Source organism: Grammomys surdaster, unplaced genomic scaffold, assembly GCF_004785775.1.
Source record: "Grammomys surdaster isolate TR1022 unplaced genomic scaffold, NIH_TR_1.0 206, whole genome shotgun sequence".
Lineage (NCBI taxonomy): Eukaryota > Metazoa > Chordata > Mammalia > Rodentia > Muridae > Grammomys > Grammomys surdaster.
The window spans coordinates 8,334,678-8,358,767 of record NW_021604651.1 but is presented as its reverse complement, the minus strand read 5'-3'; the positions used below and the strand labels follow the sequence as shown (position 1 = coordinate 8,358,767).

The following is a 24,090-nucleotide window of genomic DNA, read 5'->3' as shown; positions in this document are numbered from 1 at the left end:
GCAGAGCAGAGAGCAGAGCAGAGAGCAGAGAGCAGAGCAGAGCAGAGCAGAGCCTTCAGGCCAGGTAGGAATTTGAAACCGTTAACCTCAAAATAGCCAGTTGGGTTGATAATCCCCCCTGGGGGCAGGTGACAAAGGCTTCTTGCTGCTTTGCAGACAGGGCTTCCTTACCAGGGCTTCTAATGGTCAACAGTACCCTCCCTGATGTCCCTGTGGAGTATACTGCTCTCGGAAAAACCTCAGGCTCTTCAGGTTCTCTTCTGGTGTCAACAACCCTGGGGACTGTTAAGGGGGTAGGGCGGGGCTAAGGAGGGACTGGAAAGACTTCCCCTCTAGCACAGGAAAGTGCTCTGTAGGGAAGAGGGAGAATTACAGGGAAAGGGCAGCTTCTGACTCCATCCTTGGTTTCAAGAGCAAACAGGTGACCCTAAAGAAGGCAAAAAAAAAAAAAAAGGTTGGGGTTCGCCACCCTCAAGAGCTCTGGAGGCCTAGCATCCTCTTCATTGGGCCCTCTAGAAAGGGACTGACTTCCAAGTGAGGCCATTAAGGGAAAAGGGATGTGAACTTTACCCCCCAGCAAATGTTGGATGGAGTGAAAGCTGACCCACACCCACTTCTGCATTCCTTCCCTCTCTCCCTGCAGCTTTTTGACGCCTGTGGGCCTTCTTCCAGGCTTCAGCTGGAATACTTGAGGCAATTACATAGAGTTCCTTCCTGCCCTCCAGTTTTCTTCTTTGATTCCTTACTAGCTGAGCTCAACCAGAGTGCTCTGTCTGTGTCCTTAGGGCTCTTGAGGTGCAGGTTATAGGATAAAATGTTTGGTACACAGCAGGGATGCTGTGGATGTGAAATAAATAATTATGATAAGTTTTATGAGGAATAGATGGCTCACTCCCAGGGCCTCTCTCCAGAGCATTCTGCATTACTCTAGAATGCTTTCAGCCTCTTCAATTAACATTATAGGAGATACTGAGAAATCTTAAAAAAAAAAAAAAGACCCCTTTACTGGGCAGTGGTGGTGCACACCTTTAATCCTAGCACTCCAGAGGCAGAGGCAGGTGGAGCTCTATTCATTAAAGGCCAGCCATGTCTGCAGAGCGAGTTCCAGGACAGCCAGGACATAGAGAAACCCTGTTTTAAAACAGAACAGAACAAAAGCCAAACAGCAAACCCCACAATTCTTCAGTGTGTGTGCAAGCACACACAAACCACATGAGTACATGCACACAAGTGCCATGGTGCACATGAGAGGTCAGAGGACAGCCTCAAGTGTCAGTGCATACCTTCCACCTTGTTTCAGACAAGATCTCTTGTTTCCTGCTGCATACCACAGTCTAGCTAGCCCATGAGCTTCTCTAGAATCTCCTGTCTCTGTCTTTATGCTGGGCTTATTGTTAGTATTCTGTCTAAACTCCACCTCCACAGTTATCTGGCAACAGCCAGGTATGCTCCTCCCCACAGTTACCTGGCAACAGCCAAGTAGACATGCCCACTATAAAAGGGGCTGCTTGCCCCCTCCTCTCTCTCTTATTCTCTTACTCTCTTGCCTCTAGCTCTGTCCCCTTGCCCTTCCCCCATTCCCTTCCCCCTCTCTCCACATGGTCATGGCCGGCCTCCACTACTCTCCTCTCTCTGTCCTCTTTCTCCACCATCTTCTCCCATTTCTCGCCCTACCTTTGCCCTCTGCCCTGAATAAACCCCCTCCCCTTTGGAACCATTTGGTCTGGTGTTGTCTGTTCCAAGCTGCACGCCGAAGTCTAACGCTTATAGCTATGTCCTGCTGGATTTGACTTTACTCCATTTCTGGGGATTTGAACTCAAGTCCTTAAACTTGAATGGCAAGTACTTTACCCACTGAGTCATCCCCCTAGCCCGTACATGGGGAGATCTTAAGGTACCTGGTCTAGTAGAGGACAGGAGAATGAAAGCAACATTTGGAATCTGGCCGCATACCAGGACCCACCTAAGCACCTCATACTCCTCATTTTTGTCTTTGTGTTTAAAACAGGGTCTCCTGTAAGCCCAGGTGGCCTCAAATTCACTGTGTAGCTAGGATGACTGATATACGTCTGTGCGGCTTGGAACAGACCACACCAGACCAAATGGTTCCAAGTGGGGTTTATTCAGGAAGTAGGGCAAAGGTAGGAGGGGGACAAGAAGAGGAAGAAGAGAGCAAGGTCAGGGGATTCTGCCTGTTTTTATGTGGGTGGTGATGTGGCCTCTTGCAGGTAAGGATGGGAGGTAGCCAGGTGGATTCTGGGAATGTATGGCAGTTGCCTTGGCAACAATGTGGGGGTTGCCTAGATGTGATGTTCCTGGGTTCAGAGCCTGATACCAACATACCTCCCTTTTTCTTATTATAAAGAGAAGAAAAAAGGGGAGGGAAAGCCAATGGTGAAAGGGGAGTTGGAGCGCAGTGTCTGTTAATCTACTTCCTGCTGTGTAGGGGCATAGTCTATTTTGGGGTATAGCTGGCTTTCACCATCAGGGTCCACTTGGTAGATGTGTGCATCAGGTTCCTCTGTGGACAGCGGCTGGTAATCCTGTAACAGGAACTGATTGATAGTTTGGTTAGAAATAACACCAGGAGGATGACTAGAAAGGGTAATTCAAAAGAGAGTATCTACTTCCATATATTTTTTTTAAATCTCAGAACTGGAGGTCTCACATTCCCTAAAAACAGCATTCTTCTTGGAGAAACCAGCTAAGACCATCTGTTAGGGTCAACGTGTATGAAGAAGAGTCGATTTTAGGTGGAGGGATGAAAGGCTTGAGGTGAGACAGGTGGACCCAATGAGAGAGTCCCTTGAGTTTAGCAGCTGTAGGCGGGGTCACAAGAATTACCTTAAAAGGGCCCTGCTATTTGGGAGAGAGGGGTGAGGGCCGATAATCTGGAAGGGAGAGAAGGACTTGGTCTCTAGTGTTGACAGACAGTGGACAGAAGACAGTGTATGGTCAAGGTAGATGGTGGTCAGCAAAGTTCCATAGGAGAGAATGGAGGTGGCAAAGTAGTGGTCTGGGAGGGGAGAACACTTATGTGAAAGACCAGGGGTTAGGATTGGACGTCCATACATGAGTTCAAAGGGTGAGATGAGGAGAGGCCGCTTGGGGAGAGCTCAGAGCCTGAAAAGAGCCAGAGGTAAAAGTTTTACCCAGTCAAGATGAAGTTCCTGTGACAGCTTGACAAGATGGTTTTTAAAGGGTCGTTAGTTCTTTCTACCTTACCTGAAGATTGAGGGTGGTAGGAAATGTGTAAATGCCAGGGGATTTCTAGGGCCTAAGAATTTGAGAAACCTGGGAAGTAAATTCAGGACCATTGTCTGACTGGAGGGAGGCTGGGACACCAAATCAGGGGATGATCTCTCTGAGGAGGAGATTAGAGACTGTCTGAGCCCTTTTGTTAGTTGTGGGAAAAGCCTCTACCCAGCCTGAGAAGGTGTCCACCAAGACCAGGAGGTACTTGGCACATTTGACAGTGGGCATGTGGGTAAAGTCAAATTGCCAATCAGTTCCAGGAAGGGAACCTCTAGCCTGATGGGTAGGAAAAGTGGTGCTACGATACCACTTTGGTGTTATTTCTAACCAAACTATCAATCAGTTCCTGTTACAGGATTACCAGTCGCTGTCCACAGAGGACAGATACCACAGAGTTGGGATCTGACATCTGACGGATTTTGCAAGAAGCGGTGATAGATTTTAAGAAACTTAAGTCCTCAGGAGTAGACTGTAGGTAGGTCTTAACAAAATAAGACAATGCTTGGCTGTTAGGATGAAAGAGTTGGTGAAGATAGGACAGAGTTTGACAAGTGTCAGGGGGTGTAGGTGGGGATGTGGGTTGTAGTGTAAGAATCTCTTTGGGAGGGTGAGATGAGTCTAGGCCCCTAAGGGCTGCAGCTCTAGCTGCCTCATCAGCTCAGTTGTTTCCCTTGGAGACAATAGAGTCATCCATACAGTGGGATCTGCAGTGGACAATCCCAATAGCTGTGGGAAGATGGAAGGCCTTTAGCATGGTCATAATTTGGTTTGCATTAGTTACTGATCCTCCTTTTGTGGTAAGTAACCCGCTCTCCTTCCAGATAGCAGCATGGGACAGGAGGATATGGAAAGCACATTTGGAATCTGTGCAGATGTTGAGGGATTGTCCCTGTGCCAGCTGGAAGGCATGGGTAAGGGCTATTAGTTCAGCATGTTGTTTGGTGGTATGAACAGGAAGGGCCTGTGCCTCCACCACCTTGGTGTCTGACACTATGGTATAGCCAGCTTTTCTGTCCCCTGCATGTAGAAAGGAGCTTCCATCTGTATACCAGGTATAGATGGGTTGAGGCAATGTTCCCTCCTGTATGTTTGAAGGATGAGGTAATAGTTCCTCTAAAGTTTCAGTGCAGGAGTGAGATAGGGAGTAGTCAGTATTAGGTCAAGGAAGAAGATTGGAAATGTTAAGAGGTAGGCATGATTGAAAGGTGAGGGTGGAGTCTTCTATTAGAGCTACCTGAAGAGAAAGAACCCTGGAGGGAGGTAGAGTCTGTAAGCCTTCATAAGTTAGGAACTGTGTCAGGTTGTGGGAAGAGAGGGTAGTTATAGGCAATCCCAAGGTCAGTTTCTTTGACTCTCAAATAAGGAGTTCAGCAGCTGCTAAGGTACGAATACAAGGTGCCCATCCCTGGATGGTTAGATCTAGTCTTTTTAACAAGTATGCTACGGGTGCAAAAGATGGTCCCAGTTGGTGACCTAAGACTCCAAGGGCAAATCCCTCCCTTTGACACACACTGCACTCCACGCTCCTTCCCATCTTCTGAAAGGAGGCATCAGAACTTGGAGTTTCCCAGGGACACCTAAGTTGAGTTCTCCATGCATGCTGTCTGTCTCACGCAATGGATGCTCACACACACTGGGAAGACAAATGTGGCATTGACAAGCTCCTCTCCAGGAGACGGCCCACCACCACCCAGCTCCTTCTGATTCTACAGCACTGATTCCTTGTTCCAGGATAGGAAGAAGAGCACATTCTCCAGAGCATGAGTGACAACGTGGGCAGGGCACCAGCCGAGACAGTCCTCCTCAAATCCCACGCACATCACTTCAGCTGGAGGCCAGTGGCACACAGGAGTGTGGTATATACCACAGCACACTCTCTGCTACTTACAGCAGGACAACTTGTGTTAGGAGTCCAATCCATGACAGGAACTCAATGTGTAATACTGATGGCTCCAGCCAAAGTGATCAATACAAATGAGAACTGCTCCAAGGACATTCAAAAGTGTCTGAGGAGAAAACTGTACAACACACTTCATCTTCTATGTGCATTTTATCACACCCAAAGGACACAGGGGCGCTCACCCTGTTCCGATCTCAGAATAAAACTCCATGTCTGTCAGTGACAGGGACTGAAGGTGGATCTTGAACTCAGAGTGATCGATCAGTTTTCCAGGAAAGCCACGTAATCGGTGAGCCTGGCGAGCTGCTGCTCATTGGGGATTGGTGGAACTGGGGCAGGCTCTGATAAGGGAATAAACCTGTTCAAGGAAACATCCAAAGCTCCTGAGGCTGGCTTCCTGGGAAGAATCATTCTTGTGGCAGAGGCCTGCCATCCTTGTTCCAACACACCTTTCACAGCCTCTTCCACAGGAAGCCCAACAAAGGCTGCAAAATCATCTGTGATGACGGAGTTATAAGCTTGAGAGACCAGGGCAAAGGTGCATCTCCTCATTGCATCTCTAAGGGCTTCCATGATTGGCTGCACAGTCTCTGACCACTGGTGGACGTTGACAGTTGTATAGATCCCAGGAAAATCTCTTTGCCAGATTTGCTGTCCTACTGACCAAATTCCCCCATGTTCAGAATTTGCAGACTTTATAGCAGGTGGTGTCCTCTTCCACAGATATCTTGCATTATTTCAAAACAGGTCACAGCACAACTCAGTTTTATATGAATTTGTTGAGGAAAAGCAGTTTTTCAGAATAAAATGACATGAAAAACTTTTTTCAGGGTAATATTTCTTCTTCTTTCTTCTTCTTCTTCTTCTTCTTCTTCTTCTTCTTCTTCTTCTTCTTCTTTTGCTGAATTTCTTTAAATTAACAATTCAGATCATGTCATCCTGGAGCAAATACAAAGCTAGAAGCTGACTGCACACTGGCGGTGTGGCAATTCCTCCAGGAGCCTCGAGCTCCTGGTTCTTGAATTGATCCAACAGTTTTTTGAAACTGAAGGCGTTTGTCCAACATCACCACCACTGGCATCTTCCCGGCCCCTCTCTCAGCCACCACTCCTGCCAGACCAAAGCACAAGCTCCTGTTGAAGTCTTTGAAAGGGCATGGTAACAGGTTTGCGAAGAGGTTAGCAGGTGGGGCCTAAAGCTGTTTCATATAAGGGGCAAGAAAGTAGGGAAAAGGAAGGAACCCAGGAATGCAAAAAGCTAGCCATTCCTAGGAATGATACAATCTCTTCCTTTGTAGAAAGAACAGTTAGAGATTGAATCAAATCTTTCTATCTAAGCCTTGTGGGTTGGGGTAGTTGTTAGTCCCAAATAGGTGACCTGAGGAATGGACAGCTGGACTTTAGAAGGTGAGACTCTGTAGCCTCGACTGGAAATGAAATTTAGAAGAGCAGAGGTGTCAGCTTGGCTAATCTCTAGAGAGGGGCTACAGAGAAGGACATCATCTATGTAAAGTACAATCTTAGATCTAGGGAGAAATAAAGAGAGCAAGTCAGAAGCCAGGGCCTGGCCAAATAGGTGTGGGCTGTCCCAGAATCCCTGAGGTAGAACATTCCTGGTAAGTTGGGTGTCAGGATCTGTCCAGGTAAAGGCAAATATGTCCTGTGACTGGATATCTAGAGGGATAGAGAAAAAAATGCATCCTTGAGATCTAGGACTGAAAAAATGAGAAGTCCCTGAGGGGATAGTAGAAAGAAGTGTGTAAGGATTAACTATGACAGGATGGAGGGGAATCACTGCAGAGTTAATGCGTCTGAGATCCTGAACCAGTCGATAGGTACCATTAGGTTTTTTAACTGCCAGTATAGGGGTCTTAAAGGGGGAAGAGGTGGAGAGAAGGAAATTTTTCCTTAAGAGGTCAGAAATGATAGGCTTAAGTCCCCTGAGGCTCTGGAGAGAGAGAGGGTGATGTACCTGGTAGAGTTAGTGACTAGATGACAATGGGAGAATGATGTTTAGCAACAGAGGGGTTCTGGACGTCCCAAACTCGGGGGTCCACCTGAGAAGCTGGTAAGGGAAATAACATGTTAGTGTTAATAGGTTGACTGGCTAGAAGAAGGAACAGAGGAACTGCTGGGGAGCTTGGGTTTAGGCGAATCAGGGGAGCAAAGGAAATAGAGGCTCCCAACTTAGCTAAAATATCCCTTCCCAATAAGGGGACAGGACATGTAGGCACTACCAAAAAGGAATGGGTGAGAGGTACACCCCTAAAAATGAAATTAAGTGGGGGGTGGTCTGGTGAGGAAGGTAAGGTTGTCCTCCTACCCCAACCATAGGAAAACACAAAGGTGAAGTGGGTCCCCAAAACTCTGTCAGGACCGAGTAAGTGGCCCTAGTGTCCAAGAGGAAGGAGGTGGGTCATACACATACCATAACAGCTACCTGGGGCTCCCTGCTAGTGATAGGCGTGGTCAAGTAGAGAGAGCTGGGGCCCCGTCAGTCCTCCATAGCCAATCCTAGAAGGTCAGTTGAAGGGTTTTCTGGGAGCGATGTTCCTCTGTCCTGAGCGACATGAGGGCAATCGACATCCCAATGTCCCTTCTGATGGCACCTGGGATGTGGTCCCCTTGGCTTGCTGGGGTTGGGTCAAGCCCTCACCCAGTGACCTTGTTGACCACATTTATAGCAGTGGCCTAGTGGTCCCTAAGCCTTCAAAGACAAAAAGTCTGGAGTAGCAGCTGAGGCTGGTCAGATAGCCTTTGCCAGCATGTCTTATTTTTGTTTTCAGGCTTTATCATCTTTATCATCTGTCTCATAGTAAACCTTGAAGGCCAGCACCATGACTTCTGCCTGTGGAGTTAGGGGCCCCTTCTCCAACTGCCTAAGTTTAGCTTTTATTTCGGGGTAGCTCTGGGAAAAAGTAGATCATCAGAAGTTGTGGGACTGCATAAGGGTATCTTGGTTCTTGGTTATGTATGGGCCTGGAACCCCGAGACTCCAAGAGAGAAACAGTAGGTGTTCAGTCACGTTCCCTGAACCCAGGGTCCTGATACGCAGGCTAATCTCCAAGGACCTACATTGTTCAGTTACGTAGGCCATTACAGCCCCTCTCAAAGTGCACAGGTAGAGGGTGTGACTACAGGCCTCAGGCCCTAGAGAGATTTACATACTAATGAAGGCCAGAGGGCAGAGCCAATTAAGCATTCTTCCCCAGACCCTCACCCTTTCTCCCTGTCTGTTTAACTCAGGTCTGCCCTGAGTTTCGGGGAGTGGAGGGGGTACATCCAGATCCATCTACCATCGGCCATGAAAATAAACTCTTTTTGGAACCAAGGACTTTCTCATGTCATTGGGGCCTGCCACCGCCAAAACTTCCAGCCTCTGGAACCTTAGACTTTCTCCTGTATGTGGGACCCGCTGGCATGGAAAGCCTCTGGGACTCTGCTGCGGCCTTTTTCTCACAAGAAGTTGCTTACCTTCTGGGTTTTCAGGGTTCAGATTGGTATACTGCAATACAGCCTTTGTAAGGCATTCTAAAAATTGATGTGGGTTTTTCTGTTTGTCCTGGACAACCTCTTAGAGTTTCTCAAAGTTTACTGGCTTTAAGGGTGCCTTTCTTATAAATCTATCTCTAGCTAAGATACTACCTGCGGAAATATAATTCCATCAAGCATCCTGGTCAGGAACTGCCTCAGATGTGATTGGATATGTTCCATCTGTTTGATGAATCTGATCTATGTGCATTTTTGCCTCTTCCCAAACTTGCCTGTGTTCATCAGGAAGTAGATTGTTAGTGAGAATCATATGTACATTGTGGAAAGTTAAGCTATAAGATTGAGTGATGTACTGGAACTCTTTAATAAAGGCAGGGGAGTTAGAGGTGTAGGAACCCAGTCTTCTTTCTATTTGAGAAAGTTCACTCAGAGAGAAAGGGACATGTACTCTGACCAGATCATCAGTCCCAGCCACTTCCCTTAGAGGAAGGACAGATGCTGGTTTCGGTGTCCCTGGAGGAAAAGGAATTGGAGGTTTGGCTATGGCCTTAGAACACGTGATAGGAGAGGTAAATGTTGATGCCAACACAGAGCGATTAGAGTGGCCTGCAGCTGGCACAGGAGGGGAGGGGTCTGGAGAGGTCAGGATAGTAGGTTCTGAGATATCCTAGTGAGAAGAAGAAACTGAGGTAGCAGTTTGGGTTTTTGGTGGCATGGAAACAGGTTTGTGACAGAAGAGAGGCAGTCCTTCAGCTGGATCTAGGGGTGTAGTGTCATCTAATGGTGGTTGAGTAGGTTTCATGGATGAAAGAAGCTGGCGTGGGGAATAGACAGAACACATGGAGGGTTGAGATAGAAGATAAATGAATACTTGGATATAGGGAACTTCTTTCCATCTAACAGATTGCTGGCAGTATGTATGAAAAGCCTTTAAAATGATTGGGTCTAGCATGCCATTAGGTGGCCATTTTGAACCATTATCTAGAGGGTACTGAATCCAGACCTTTTTATTGCAGAGGTGTATCAGTTTGGAAGGCCTCAAATCAGGCGTTAATTTTAGAGATTTGAGATTTTTCAGGAGACAACCCAGTGGGATGTCTATGTGTATGGTTGAAGACAATTTAGCACCCACTGGGTAATGGGGGTTGTTACCAAACTCGTCGTACCAGCATCCCGAGAAGAGTCAGCAACAGATCAGACAGCCAATCTAGATACTGAGGTTGTCGTGAGGATATTTAGGGGCCACAGCAGTGGTGGTCTCCTGGAGATCACCAGAAAGCAGGTCAACCTGGTACCAGGGATTTACCAGCTGCTACAAGAGCTTGGGGGATTTATGAATTGCTTTCAAGGAGAGAAGTCACCCAACAGCCTAAGTCCTAAGCTATAGGTCATCCAGGAGGCCAATCATACTGACTGGGGCATTGAAACTCCCACCTCTCAGCCCAGGAAAGGCTGGCCAGGCACTATCTGGGCATTTAGGGTTCCTCCTGCCAATTGGAAGCTCCTTACCAATCAATATGCCAGTGTGTGTGTTTGTGGGCTTCCAAAGTTTGGTATCAGGAAAGGTGGAACCGTGAGGTCTGTGTGGGGCCTGTCTACATGCCTAGCCCACGTGACAGAGCACACCTTCACATGGAGGGGGGCGCAGTGGCACAGCTCACATGGTAGAAGTTTCATGAACCTCGCAGCAGTGAGTGGAGTTGGAAATCCACACAGTCGGTGATGGCAGGTAGCAGAGAATGCAGTCTATGTGGTATAGCAGTAGCGTCAGTGGCAGTGGCAGGCAGGCCACGTGGCATCGGTCCTGCAGCGTGGTTAAAGCAGCGTGTGCTGTGTGGCAGCCATGGTGGTGGCTGCACAGGTCGAGGTTCCTAAAGTCTTCGATTCCCAGCCAACACAGCAATGATATACGTCTGCGCAGCTTGGAACCCCAAGTGGGGTTTATTCAGGAGGTAGGGCAAAGGTGTGGGGGGGAGACAAGAAGAGGAAGAAGATGAAGAAGAGAGTGAGGTCAGGGGTTTCTACCTACTTTATATGGGCGGTGACATAGCCTCTTGCAGGTAAGGATGGGAGGTAGCCAGGTGGATTCTAGGAATGTATGGTGGTTGCCTTGGCAACAATGTGGGGATCACCTAAATGAGATGTCACTGGGTTTGGAGCCTGATACCAACAGTGACTTAAACACTCGATTCTCCTGCTTCTGCTTCCCTAATGCTGGGAGTGCAGTCATGAATCAGCATTCCCAGGATTTGTTTGTTTGTTTTTAAGATTTAAAATTTTCTTTATGTGGCTACACACACATGTGTACAGGTATCCATGAGGCCCAGAAGATAGCATCAATCCCTCTGAAGCCTGAGTTACACATGGTTGTGAGTTACCTGAAATGGGTGCAGAGAACTGAACTTCAGCAACAGGTACTTGGAGTCATCTCCCCAGCTTCATTGTGTCCATTTTTTTTTTTTTTGATGAAGCAAGGCTAGCAGAATTGAACCCATAGCTTAGTGTGTGTTAGGCAAACACTCTACCAAACTGAGTTATATTCCTAGCCTCTCAATGATATTCTTGATATGGGGAATTCTTTTTTTTTTTTTCTTTTTCTAATTCCTGGCTATTCAGGAACTCTATAGACCAGGCTGGCCTCAAACTCAATGGATAAAGTGCTTGCTGCACTATCATGAGAACCCAAGTTCAGATTCCCATCCACATAAAAAGTCAGGCACAAGGGTGCATACCTGTATTTGCAGTGCTGGTAAGGGGAAAATGAGGATCCTTGGCCGTGCTGGCCAGCTACTCTAGGCAATCATTGAGCTGCAGGCTCACTGATAGATTCTGCCTTGAGAAATAAAGTAGGGAGCTAGAGAGATGGCTTAGTGGTTAAGAGCAACAGTGGCTCTCACAGAGGACCTGAGCTGGGTCCCAGAACCCACACGGCAGCTCACAACAGTCTGTAACTAACTCCAGTCCCAGGAGATCTGATGTCTTCTTCTGGCTTTGAGAGCATTTCACACTGTGGTACACAGACATACAAGCCAGAAAACATTCATGTATACAAAAATAACACAATAATAATAATATTAATAATAATAAAAAAAATGGAAATTGAAGGAGATACTCAACATTTACCTCTGCCCTTCATACCTACTCTCTCTCTTCTCTGTCTCTCTTCTTTCTTTCTATTCTCTCCCTCTCTTCTCTCTTTCAATGTATTGATTTACTTTCTGTAATTAATTTGCTGTGATAACAAACTGACTAAGAACAACTTGGGGAGGAAAGGAATAATTTCATCTTACAACTTCCAGGTCATCGTCTGACACTGAGGAAAATCAGGTCATGAATTGAAGCACAGGGCATGGAGAAACACCACCCATTGTCTTGGAAGTGCACTTGGTTCATCTTACTCTAGGACAGCAGATGCCAGATTAGAGAGACCTTGTGGTCACTGGCCATCAGATGCTGCTTTATGATCCTCATTCTCCTCTCAAAGCCTAAGACGAGGTCAGACTGCCACTGTCCCTTCTGGATACAAGCCCAAGCAGAGGCCAAGTTTGACCTGGTATTTGTGTTTCTGTAGAAATGGGTCTCCATGTCTAGTTTAGTCAGGCCTTTCTTGCTAAATGCTGGCCATAAGCCTCCTGCCCCTGATCATTTACAAGCCCAGTCAGGTTAGGAGATGTGGGAATCACAATGGTGACTGGTGATTCGGCATCCCCTGTGACTATCTCACTGTGGAGAAGGTGACAGATGGTATCAAAGAAGAGAGAAAGTAAACTGGGCCTGAGTAATGAGACCAAAGAAGCATCAGATCTTCAGACAACTTCAGTGCCCGTTCCAGGAAGCATTGCTGAGCCTAGCACTGGACGTCCCGTTTTGCACAGGGATAGGGCAGTGATGAGTACCACTGTTTACCTCTCTGCTGTGTAACCTCCATCTACAACATCCTGAACAGAGAAACTATGTAATGACCAGTAGATAGATTCATGATTTTGCTCAAAGACTGCTGAGAATCGGGTTTGGAGGGACTTTTCACAGAGACAGTCGGGACTCAAAAAAGTAGGTCTGTTGAAGTGGTGAGCTTCCACCCTTAGTCACACATGCTTGGACCCACCTGGGCTTTAAGAGAGTGGCACCCACAGTGTGCTGTGTGATCTAGTGATGTTAGCATGTGTCTGCAGGTATGCTACAAACCAGACACACATTGAAACAATCCAGAAGTATCCTTCTCTTCTCTATGACTTTTGCTCCCTACTTTCCTTTCTTGTTGACAAGGTCTCACTATGTAACCTAGACTGGCCTTAGGCAATTCTGTCTCAGGCTCCAAAAAGCTCAGACTACAGGTATACATGCCTTGTTGTGCTACTCATTTTTTTAAAAATCTTTATTAATTTATGTGTATTGGTGTTTTGCCAATGTGAATATTTGTGCACCACATATGTGCAATGCACACAGGAACCAAAAGAGGGCATCAGACCGCCAAGAATTGGAGTTACAAATAGTTGTGAACTGCCATGTGGGTGTTGGGGTTTAAACTCAGGTCCCATGGAGGAGCAGCCAGTGCTGCTGAGCCATCTCTCCAGCCCTTCCTACCTGTTTCTTAATGCCATCTGTCACTACTGCAACCTGAGGGTTTGCCCCTGACCCTCACAGTACTAGAATCTGTAGCTGCTATTCAATGAATATTATTTTACTAGGCATTTGCCCTTTGTATGTTGTGCGTGGTGGTTTTATTTCTGAGGGTTGTTTTTTCTTCTTCTATCTTTGAATGATTAATGTTTCATTGTAATGACACACATGTGTCTGGCTGTCCCAGGAAGACTGTAAGCAAGGTCTCTGTAATCAGGGTTACCTATTGTCTTAACCTGCCTGCAGTACCCAGGCTAGCATGCTGTAGGGCTTTTCTAAGCATGCTAGGAAGGAGAGAGCCTGTCCTAAAACTCTCATTAGCAGATTCTCCATGGTTACCCAGGTCATCCCGTCTTCCATCCTAAGTTCTTGCAGCTAGTCCACTATGTGGCCCTATGCTGGAGCCCGGAGGACAGGAAGATGACCAAAGCCTAGCTCTTGCCCTCAAGAGTGTGTGTGTATACATGGTCAGTAGCACACATGCAGATATAAATAACCCTAACTTAAAATTGTATTCAAGAGTCAGGGACAAGACTGAGCAAACACATCAGAGGAAGGAGGATTGCTTCCAGCTGCTGAGACCAGGCTGGCCTCCAGGACACTCACTGTCTTCTGCCGTTCACCCCCATCGAGGAGGAGTGACCTCCCAAGACTGCAAACGACTCTGGAACTAAGCCGATAACAGGGCAACTGGAGAGCCCCTCCTTGGTTATGCTCCTTGGAGTACTTCAGCATTTACTGTGTGTAGGAATTAGGATCTCTGTCATTCCCCTCCCCAGCATGTGTGTGCGGAGGTACACAAGTACAAGTGTGTGTGTGCAGGTACACAAGTACAAGTGCATATGTGGAGGTCAGAGGACAACACAGGATCAGTCTTGGCTTTCCACCTTGTTTCTCTTATTTGTTCTTCTCTGCTATGTACCCAAGGCTAGCCAGCCTACAAGCACCAGCCATTCTTCTGTCTTTGCCTCCAGTCCTGGCAGGTGGTGCTCAGATTATAGCCACTGGTGCTACTGTGTCCAGCCTTTACAGCCTGTTTGGGGATCTAAACTCAGGTTGTAAAGCCTGACACTGTATTGTTTATGATTGAATACAATTCCATTGTATCTATGTATCACACTTCCACTGTCTGGTTGATGGATACTATGGCACAGTGCAGAAACAAGCATGGGTGTTCTGGTGTCTGTGATGTGCTTAGCTTCCACTGGGTGCTCTCCCAGCAGCCCAGGGGGTAGGGGGATAGAGTTGGATCATAGGGTATTTCTTTCAGTGCTGTGAGAAAACTCTATGCTGATTTCCAGAGTGGTTACAGAGTTTTTACTGTTTTGCACTCTTACTAGCACTGTCTAAGGGTCCCTCTTTCCCTACATTCAGACAGAAATATGTTATTATTTTCTTGATTAAAACATTTGAAATCTAAAGGGGAGGGGTGCTGGAGAGATAGCTCAGTGGTTAAGAGTACTGACTGCTCTTCTAGAAGTCCCGAGTTCAATTCCCAGCAACCACATGGTGGCTCACAGCCATCTGCCCTTTTCTGGCTTGCAGGTATACATTCAGATAAAGCACTCATATACATAAAATAAAAAAAAACCTAAAAAAAAAGCATTTGGCAATTTGGTGGGGTTTTTTTCCTTCTTTTTAATTTATCTGTTTGTTTTATGTAAGTACATTGCCCCTGTCTTCACACACCAGAAGAGAACATTTGATCGCATTACAGATGGTTGTGAGCCACTATTTGATTGCTGGGAATTGAACTCAGAACCTCTGGAAAAGCAGTCAATGCTCTTGACCTCTGATCCATCCAGCCCTGTTTTGTTTTTCAAGACAGGGTTTCTTTGCATAACAGAGCTCTTACTATCCTAGACTTGCCTTGTAGATCAGGCTAGCTTCAAACTCACAATGCCCAGATTTGGCTGTTTTTGTTGTTTTTGTGATTATTTTATGTGTGTTTGTATGTACACATGCGTGGGTACTCTTGGGGGCCAGAAAAGAGCATCAAATACTTTGGAACTGCAGTTACAGGCCTTTCTGAGCTGCCTGGTGGTGAGTGCTGGGATCATAACTAAACAGCAGGCACTCTCATTGTGGTTTTGGTTTTACTCTATAGCCTAGGGTGACCTGAATTTCCCAGGATCCTTCAGCCTCTCATTCTGTAGCGTTAGGATTACAGATTCGAGCCACCATGCCTGACATACTACTCTTAGCCTGTGTCTCTCGGTGGCTAAGGATGGTTTGGCTTCTCGTGTTTTGGCCAGGCACAGCTCTTTCCATCATTTGCCCACTTGTTGATTGGATTTTGTTATTTAACTTTTGGAGAGTTTTCTGTTTTGTTTTGTTTTGTTTTTTTAAACAAGGTCTTTCTATATAGCCCTTGCTGGCCTGGAATTCACTAAATAGATCAGGCTCAAACTCAAGAGATCTGCCTGCCTCTACCTCTTGTGTTTAAAGCTGTATAAATTGAACTTTCTGTTAATCTATCAGATGTGCAGTTGGCAAAGGTTTTCTCCTATTCCATAGCCTCTCTTTCCTCTCTTTGTTCTTTCCATTGCTACACAGAAACTTCAATTTCCTAAAATCCCATTTGTCCATTCTGGGAATTATATTCTGAGCTTATGTCCTTTTAAGAAAGTTTTTGTGCCTGCCTATATCCTGAAGTGTCTTCCTCTAACAGCTTTAGAGTTTCAGGTCTTATAGTAAGGTGTTTGTTCCATCCTGGGTTGTTTAGTAGGATTTGTTTTGAAACAGGGCCTTCCTATGTAGCTCTGGCTGTCCTGGAACCTACTATGTACACAAGACTGGCCTCAAACTCACTGAGATCTTCCTTGTCTCTGCCTTCTGAGTACTGGAATTAAAGGTGTGAGCCACTATGCCCTGCACACAACATTCGTTTTTTATTTTATATATGTGTTTTCCTGCTTGTTCCTTAGACTCAGGTACATTCAGGTTTGTTTGATTCACGATTGAGCAATTGAGGTTTGCTCCTTTGGTTCTTAGTTTCTTTATAGTTTTTATTATGTTGGGATATTTCAGATGATCATACAATTTTCTTTTTCTTTCTTTCTTTTTTTAGATTTATTTGTTTATTATATATACAGCATTGTGCCTGCATGTATGCCTGCAGGCCAGAAGGAGGAAACTTATTATAAGACCAGAACTTATTATAGATAGTTATGAGCTACAAAGTGGTTGCTGGGAACTGAACTCAGGACCTCTGGAAGAATAGCCAGTGCTCTTAACCTCTGAGCAATCTCTCTAGCCCTGGATCAAACGATTTTGTTTTCGTTTCTTTTTAAATTGTATTTATTTATTTTATATATATGAGTAAACTGTTACTGTATTCAGACATACCAGAAAAGAGTATCGGATCCCATTACAGATGGTTGTGAGTCACCATGTGGTTGCTGGGAATTTAACTCAGAACCTCTGGAAGTGTAGTCAGTACTCTTAACCACTGAGCCATCTCTCCAGCACCAATCATATGATTTTCATTGTGTTTTTCAAGACAAGATGGATCTGTGACTTCTGAGTTGCTATGACAACCAAAGAAGCATCTTGGGGAGGAAAGGCTTATTTTGGCTCATGGTTTTGAGAATGTAGTCTATCCAGGTAGGGAAGGCCAGGTAGAATGCTCAGTAGCAGGAACAGGTGGCAGACTCCTCGCATCATGGTTGACCACTAGGGACAGGGAGAGGAAGATGTAACCATCAGAAGCTCACCAATGATGTCCCTCTCTTGTCAGTGAAAGCCAGTCTTCAAAAGGGTTCATTGGTTTCAGCTGCACCACAAGCTAAGTATTCAATATGGTCCTGGGGAGGATATTTCAGATTCAAACTGTAATGTGAGATAAAAGGGAATAGGGTATGATTTGGAGCTAAAGAGAGAGGGAATTTGAAAAAAAGTAACAGGGGACTAGAGCTGGAGACTTGCCTCAGCACTTAAGAGCAGTTGCTACTCTTGCAGAGGTTTGGCTCCCAGCACCCAACTGTCTGTAACTCTAGCTCCAAGGGAACCAATGCCCTCTTCTGGCCTCTGTGGGCACCTGCATGTACATACATATAGTACACATAAACTTATGCAGGCATCGACACACCCACACACACACAAATAATAAATGGATCTTTCAAAATGTCAGGGAAAACAAGACAACTAAAAGTATAAAATCCAAAAAACAAAAAACAAACAAACAAAAAACCCAAAAACCATGTAAAATGGCCGAGACTCACCAGCAATGAGCTAAACATGCTTTTTCAACAATCTCATGCCATCTTTACAGAACTCGGATACAATAGTTCCTGTTAGTGATGAGGAAACGGAGTTACAAGGTCACACAGCGAGCAGGCAAGAACAGACGTCCAAGTCCACACAGGAAGCACACTCTTGGGCAGTACACTGTGTGAAGGAAGGTGGCTAGAAGCCATTCAGCTGGATGTAAAGCAACCCGTGTCTTCACAGTCAATGTTGTCTGAACCTCACAGAGTTGGTAGTGGGATATATTTCAGGGAGCACCCAATTTCCCCAGAGGTGCTCCCAGTCCACCTGCAACAATGTTCTGGTGCAAACCTGAGGGACCAACCCGGCTAGAGTCTTCCTCACTATGGAAGCTCATCTTTGAAAGTTCTGCTACTCAAAACACCTCAAAACACCCAGAGTTGAACTCTGGGCCCTCTCCAGCCCCCTCAGATGTATTTCAATAAAATATGTCTTATTCCCCAGCCCTTGGGACTAGATTCCTTGTCCTTCTCTAGCTCTGCTGAAAAGTCTCAAACAGCCCTTTTCACGGTTCAGAAACCCAATGAGTAAAAACTATTTTATTTCCTTCACCACAAAAGAGATCAACATACCTTTCCCTGACTTTTTTCAGGTGATAAAAAAAAAAAAGCCATGAGACACACTAGAAACAGTAATTCTTCTTTCCTCTCTAAAACTGATACAGCCCTCTCTCTGTCTCTCTCTCTCTCTCTCTCTCTCTCTCTCTCTCTCTCTCGTCTCTGTGCTGTAGGTATGGTCACACACACGCACATATGTGTAGGCTGGTGTCTTTCTCCATGCCCTGCCCCCCACTTTATTTGTTGAGACAGGGTCTCTCATAGAACCTGGAGGTAGCTGTTTGGACTACACTTACTGTTTCTCAACCTGTGGGTCTCAACTCCTTTGGGAGTCAAACGACTCTTTCACAGGGGTTGCCTACAACCATCTGAAAGCACAGATATTTATATTACAATTCATAACAGTAGCAAAATTACAGTTATTAAGTAGCAATGAAAAATCATATGATTGGGAGTCACCACAACATGAGGACCTGTATAAAAGAGTGGCAGCGTCGGGAAGGTTGAGAACCGCTGAACTATACTAACAGGCCAGTAAAGCTCCAGGATCCTCTTGTCTCTGCCTCCCAGGCCAGTATTTACATGGGTGCCAGGAACCCGAACTCAGGCCCTTATGCTCACAAGGAGGTATTTATCCACAGAGTCATCTCCTCAGACCCCACACACATGTATCTTAAAGGTTCTGCTGAGGCCACTACCAGAGAACAAAGTTATGACAGCCAAATATTCAAAAGGTCAGCGTCTGTCCACAGGATAATTTCCCAGAACACCCAGCATGATAACCAGGAAGTGCCCAGTGCTCTCCTTCTTCCAAAGAGAGGCAGGACTCTTGAAGCGAAGGTCAAGTAACACCTTTGGATTTTCTACTTGAATCTTAAAATTATTTATTTCTCAACTTTCCTAATGCTGTGATCCTTTAGTACAGTTTCTCATGTTGTAGTGACAACTGACTATAAAATTATTTCATTACTACTTTACAATTAATTATGCTACTGTTATGAATCAAAGTGTAAATATCTGATATGGATGACATCTGAAGTATGGCTCCCCAAAGGGGTCGCTACCCATAGGTTGAGAACCACTGAGTTACTTTTATGGCGGGAGAGCCAGCCATTTGAATCAGAACTATTTAATGAATCTACATTTCAGCCCAGGTTTCTTTCTGCTCTTCCCTTTCTGTGTTCATCTCTCCACTCCCTTCTCCTCCCCCTTCTCTTTCTCATTGTGTATGAGAGGGGACACTTCTGTAGTTTCTCAGAAGCCATCCACCTTGTCTTTAGAACAGGGTCTCACTGTCCTGGATCTCACTGAGTAAGCTGGTTGGGTAGCCAGTGAGCCTGGGGATCTCTTTCTCTCTACCTCCCCAGGACAAGGATTATAAGTTTGTGCCATCATGACTGGCTTCTTTAAAAAACATAGGTTCTGGGATTTAACTTAGGTTCTTTACAGACTGAGCATGTGCATGTATACACACAGACACACACAGGCACACACACAGACACACACATACATGTCCCCCCTTCCTTCCATTCTTTCTTTCTTCTCCCTGCCCTCCTCTTTCTTTAACATGTGAGAAAAAAAAATCAAAGCCTAGGATCCTTTGGGGGAATTTTCACTTCAAATTCGCTTTATATCTCCTAGACTGTCTTTGGGTAGTATAGGACTGCTGGCCTAGTGTCTTTTTTTTTTTTTTTTTTTTTTTTCTGCCCTGATTCCTCTCCATAATATTGGCCTGGCTCACGGTAACCTGAAACAACTAGAGAGCTACTTTTTCTGGGCCTCTCTGGCTTAGCTGCTGCCAGAGATCTAAGGTTGCAGAATTCTATCTGCCCCCTGCCCCCAAGCAGCAATTAGGCAATTGACAAGCTCAGTGGCCATTTGTACCTTCTGAACAGCGTGCAAATGGCTGATGGTTGGCGCAATTCAACAACAGCACATGCTCATCCCCAGCCGTTAGCGCTTTCCAGAAGCCAGACCACGGTTCAAAGACCATGTCGATGTGCTTGGAGTAAGCAAAGGGATAGACAGTGCACGGTGCAGCCACCCCCTGGGAGGATGAGCAGCAGCATTTTTAAGATTAATCTGTTGGCAGCTGGTAAGTAGGTGAGTTTCCTGCAACCTTTGAAAGCAGAGGGGATAGAGTCACAAACGACCGCCCACGTTTCTGCTGCAAACATGAGTCTGCGGCGCCACCTTCTGGCAGAAATGACCTAGAGGAGCGGCTGAGGAAAACAACAGACATTTTATTGGAGGCTCCAGAAGATTCTGAGCTGGGAGAAACCACAGGACTGGTTTTGATCTGGTCCAGTATTCGCATTACATAGGAAAGCAAACCGAAGCCCGGAGCAGGGTGCAGACAAGAGTCAGGGGTAGAGCTGAGACAGAAACTCAGCGGACCAACAGATCGTTACCTGTTGACTCTTTCGGCTGAGCTCAGCCAAGCACAAGTATACCCTCACACCCTCCATGTGCAAAGTGAGATCAGAAAGGCTCATTACGTGTTCCAGTGGCCTTTCATACACACAAATGTCATTTGTAACAGAAACTCAACCTAGGCTCCAGAGTGTCTGGGAAAATGCCGCCACTCCACCCTGCTCGTGTTTCTAGACCGCCGGAATGGACACAGGCCCAGTTCTTTGGAGAGAGGACCATGGAGGGGCCCCCAGGGAGCGGTGGTGTGTAGTCTTAAGGCGGCAAGGGGCTCACAAGCAGTCAGTTAGTAAATAATATTCACCAGACACTTTGTTCTTCTAGAGTTTTTTTTTTTTTCCACAAATGCCAGTGTCCTTTTTTGTTTTGTTTTTGTTTTTGGTTTTGTTTTTGGTTTTGGTTTTTCGAGACAGGGTTTCTCTGTGTAGCCCTGGCTGTCCTGGAACTCACTCTGTAGACCAGGCTGGCCTCGAACTCAGAAATCTGCCTGTCTGCCTCCCAAGTGCTGGGATTAAAGGTGTGCGCCAACACCGCCCGGCTCAGACCAGTGTCTTATTTGGAGAAAATAGTTCCTAGGTCATGGAACACAGTGAGGAAGACACTTATTAAATATAATAGACTGGACTGCTGAGGCAGCTCAGTGAGTAAGGCTGCTTGACTCCAAGCATGGTGGCCTGAATTTGATCCTAATGAACTTCTGAAAGTTGTTTTTTGTGCCTACACACATGCCATGGCACATGTGTGCAGAGAGAAATAAGTAGAATACACATATATACATACATATTAGAGTACCACAAAAGGGAATACAGGCATCATTTTCCATGCATCTCTCTCTTACATACATGGGCACGCCTACCACCATTATTCCGAATTCCTAATCCAGCTTGGATAGCTCCAGAAATCTCACTCAGAGACTACCTTTTTTTGGTTTTGTTTTGTTGTTTTGTTGTTTCATTTTCGAGACAAGGTTTCTCTATGTAACAGCCCTGGCTGTCCTGCAATTCACTCTGTAGATCAGGTTGGCTTCAAACTCAGAGAGGTCTGCCTGTTTCTGCCTCTCAAATGCTGGGTTTGAAAATGTGTACCACCACTACCCAGACAGGTTATCTATCTTTAGTATGTTCCTATAATTAAAGTTATTCCTTTGGTGACACAGTTTGTCATACAACTGAAGCCTCTGGTCTTAATGGGTCACTTCTTGGGCATGTTTGTCTTCCTCAGAGAGGTGGCCATGTTCCTCCTGCTCTCTTCCCCTTAACTCAACTTGGTTTCTTCCACATCTCCTTCCTAGGGTTCTGCTCCCACCATACAGTCCCCATCCCTGGTCACAAGTACAACCTGCTGAGAAGGTCAGCTGGGAAGGACGTTCTCCCATACTCAGGCACTGCCAGGCTCAGCCTTGTTCCACCAGATAACAGACTTGCAAAGAGAACCTCTGTGGCTTATACCTGACTGCCTGCTAATGGGCACATGGGCCTGGTTAGTACCTGGTTCTTCAGAGAATACTGGAAACATCTGCAGTTACTGGGTAACTCTGCATTGGTCACTGCAGAGCTGCCTCATCTTCCATCTCATCCATAGAACAAGGGATGTGGGCCTGTTTACCTCAGTGGTCCTTTGAGGCTCTGACGTTCTGAGCGCCTATGCTGGTGTCTCCGAGGAGAGCAAAGGCATTTCCAGTCACATCTGTGCCTCATTTGCATGCTAATCTTTTCCTTCCTGGAAATTTCATAATAGCTACAGATTACTATTTGGCTGAATCTTTCTGGCTGAGTTGAAGAATCCTTTATATGTCTTTTCTTTCCCATCTCCCCCTCACCTTTCCTCAGGCCTCCCAGTGCATCCCAGGCCACCTCCTCACCTCAGGACCTCTCTAAGGCTCTGTGTGGTCATCTGTGGTAGTAATGCCTGCCCTGCACTTATGAGAGCCCTGAGAAGAAACCATGGAGATTTTCTCTTGCTGTTCATGTCTGCTCAGGTTCGTTTGAGTGTGGTGAGGAGCTCAAACGTCAGCCTCGGCTGCTGTTCCTCAGGTGACAGCCATCTTTTGAGATAAGGCTTTTGGGACATAAACTAGACTGTGTGGTCTGTGAGCCCCCAGGATCTGTTCATCTCTTCCTCTCCCAGCATTGGTTTACAAGTGAGTGTTACCATGATTGTTTTTTTAATGTGGGTTCTGGGGACCTTGTACCTGCAAAGCTATGAGCCGTCACCCCAGACCCCAGCTAAGGGGGAGTTTTGAACACTGAAGAGGATACTGTACACATAGAGATCAATGTCAAGGTTATGATAGCCCCTGTTTCCACATCGTGGTCAGAATTAACATTATTTACTATGATCTAGAGGTAGATTGTATGAGACGCTGTTTTTCTCTGATCACTTTCACATGGCGAGGGTATTATCTATTTATGCAAACCACTTGATTTATCACAAGAGGGAAGGCATAAAAATTTTGAGCATATATTTTATTTTCACAAGAAGTGTTTGTCTTCCTGAACAGTGAGGTGACTAACAGCCGCCTACCTGTGTGTTCAGACCAAACTATTCCTGACTTTTCTTCTCAGCCTGTAAAGAATAACAGACAAGTTATGGCTCAAACTCTGAGTCTAGGTTAGTGTGCCCTGATGCTTGTCCCTAAAGTCTTAGGTGCCTGGTGCCTGTAGGTAGTCGGAACAGCAACAGCAAGCAAGTGCTTTGCTGTAGCTACCACAGAGGAATAATCATAAGAGAGAGAAGACAAAAACGTTTTAATTGCCTTGTAACTCTCCTTAGCTGTGAAAGTGGCCTTTACAGCTGCCCCCCAGAGAGACTAAACACCGGCCACACCTATTTTGAATGGAGAGCCATAAAGTGCCATCAGTTAACAAGGGCAAATCTGTAAGCAGGGCTATTTTTAGCACTGGCCCCACAGGCACAAGGCCCAGAGCTCCTAACTGCCCAGCTGTCAGCAGCTGGCTCTGTCTGCAGCTGATGGCTCAACAGAAGCTTGGGGTGGAGGAAGTCTGTGGGACTGCAGTCAAACATACAGGTGTGTTTAGAGGGGTAGGGGATGGGGAGTGGGCAGAGTCAGAGGCCTGAGCTTCCCTGAGCTAGGCTATGAGGAAGGTGGCTGACTGACAGGGATCCACCATTACTTTTATCTCTTACCCACAAATGCTTGGAAGCTAGGCTCTATACCATTGGAAAAATTTAAACATTAATATTTTGTAGCTTCTGCCAACATTAAGCATCTGTAGAACTAGTACTGCCAGGATGGCTGTGACTGGCAGATCTACACACCTTGCTCTCCGCCATCCTCCCTGCTTCCTTACTCCTTTCCCTTCCTTCTTTTCTTCTGCTATTTTGAGACAGGGTCTCATCATGTAGCCCTGGCTGGTCTGGGAGTCACTATACAGATCACCTGTGGTGATCCTGCTGACTCTGGAAGCTGGGATTACACACGTGCACTGCCTTGCCTGGCTCTTCCTATAAAGGCGGACTGAAACCTAAGCAGCACCCACAGGTCAGCTAGAAGGAATGAGCAAGTGAGTGAAACAGAGAAACTCGTTCCTGGAGGAAGCAAAACAAA

The 24,090-nt window shown here is 46.0% G+C and overlaps 1 pseudogene; it reads right to left on the bottom strand.

Annotated features, from left to right (window-relative positions):
* Positions 1-5,384: 5,384 nt before the first annotated feature.
* LOC114624439 lies at positions 5,385-6,236 on the bottom strand (annotated as a pseudogene).
* Positions 6,237-24,090: the final 17,854 nt, after the last annotated feature.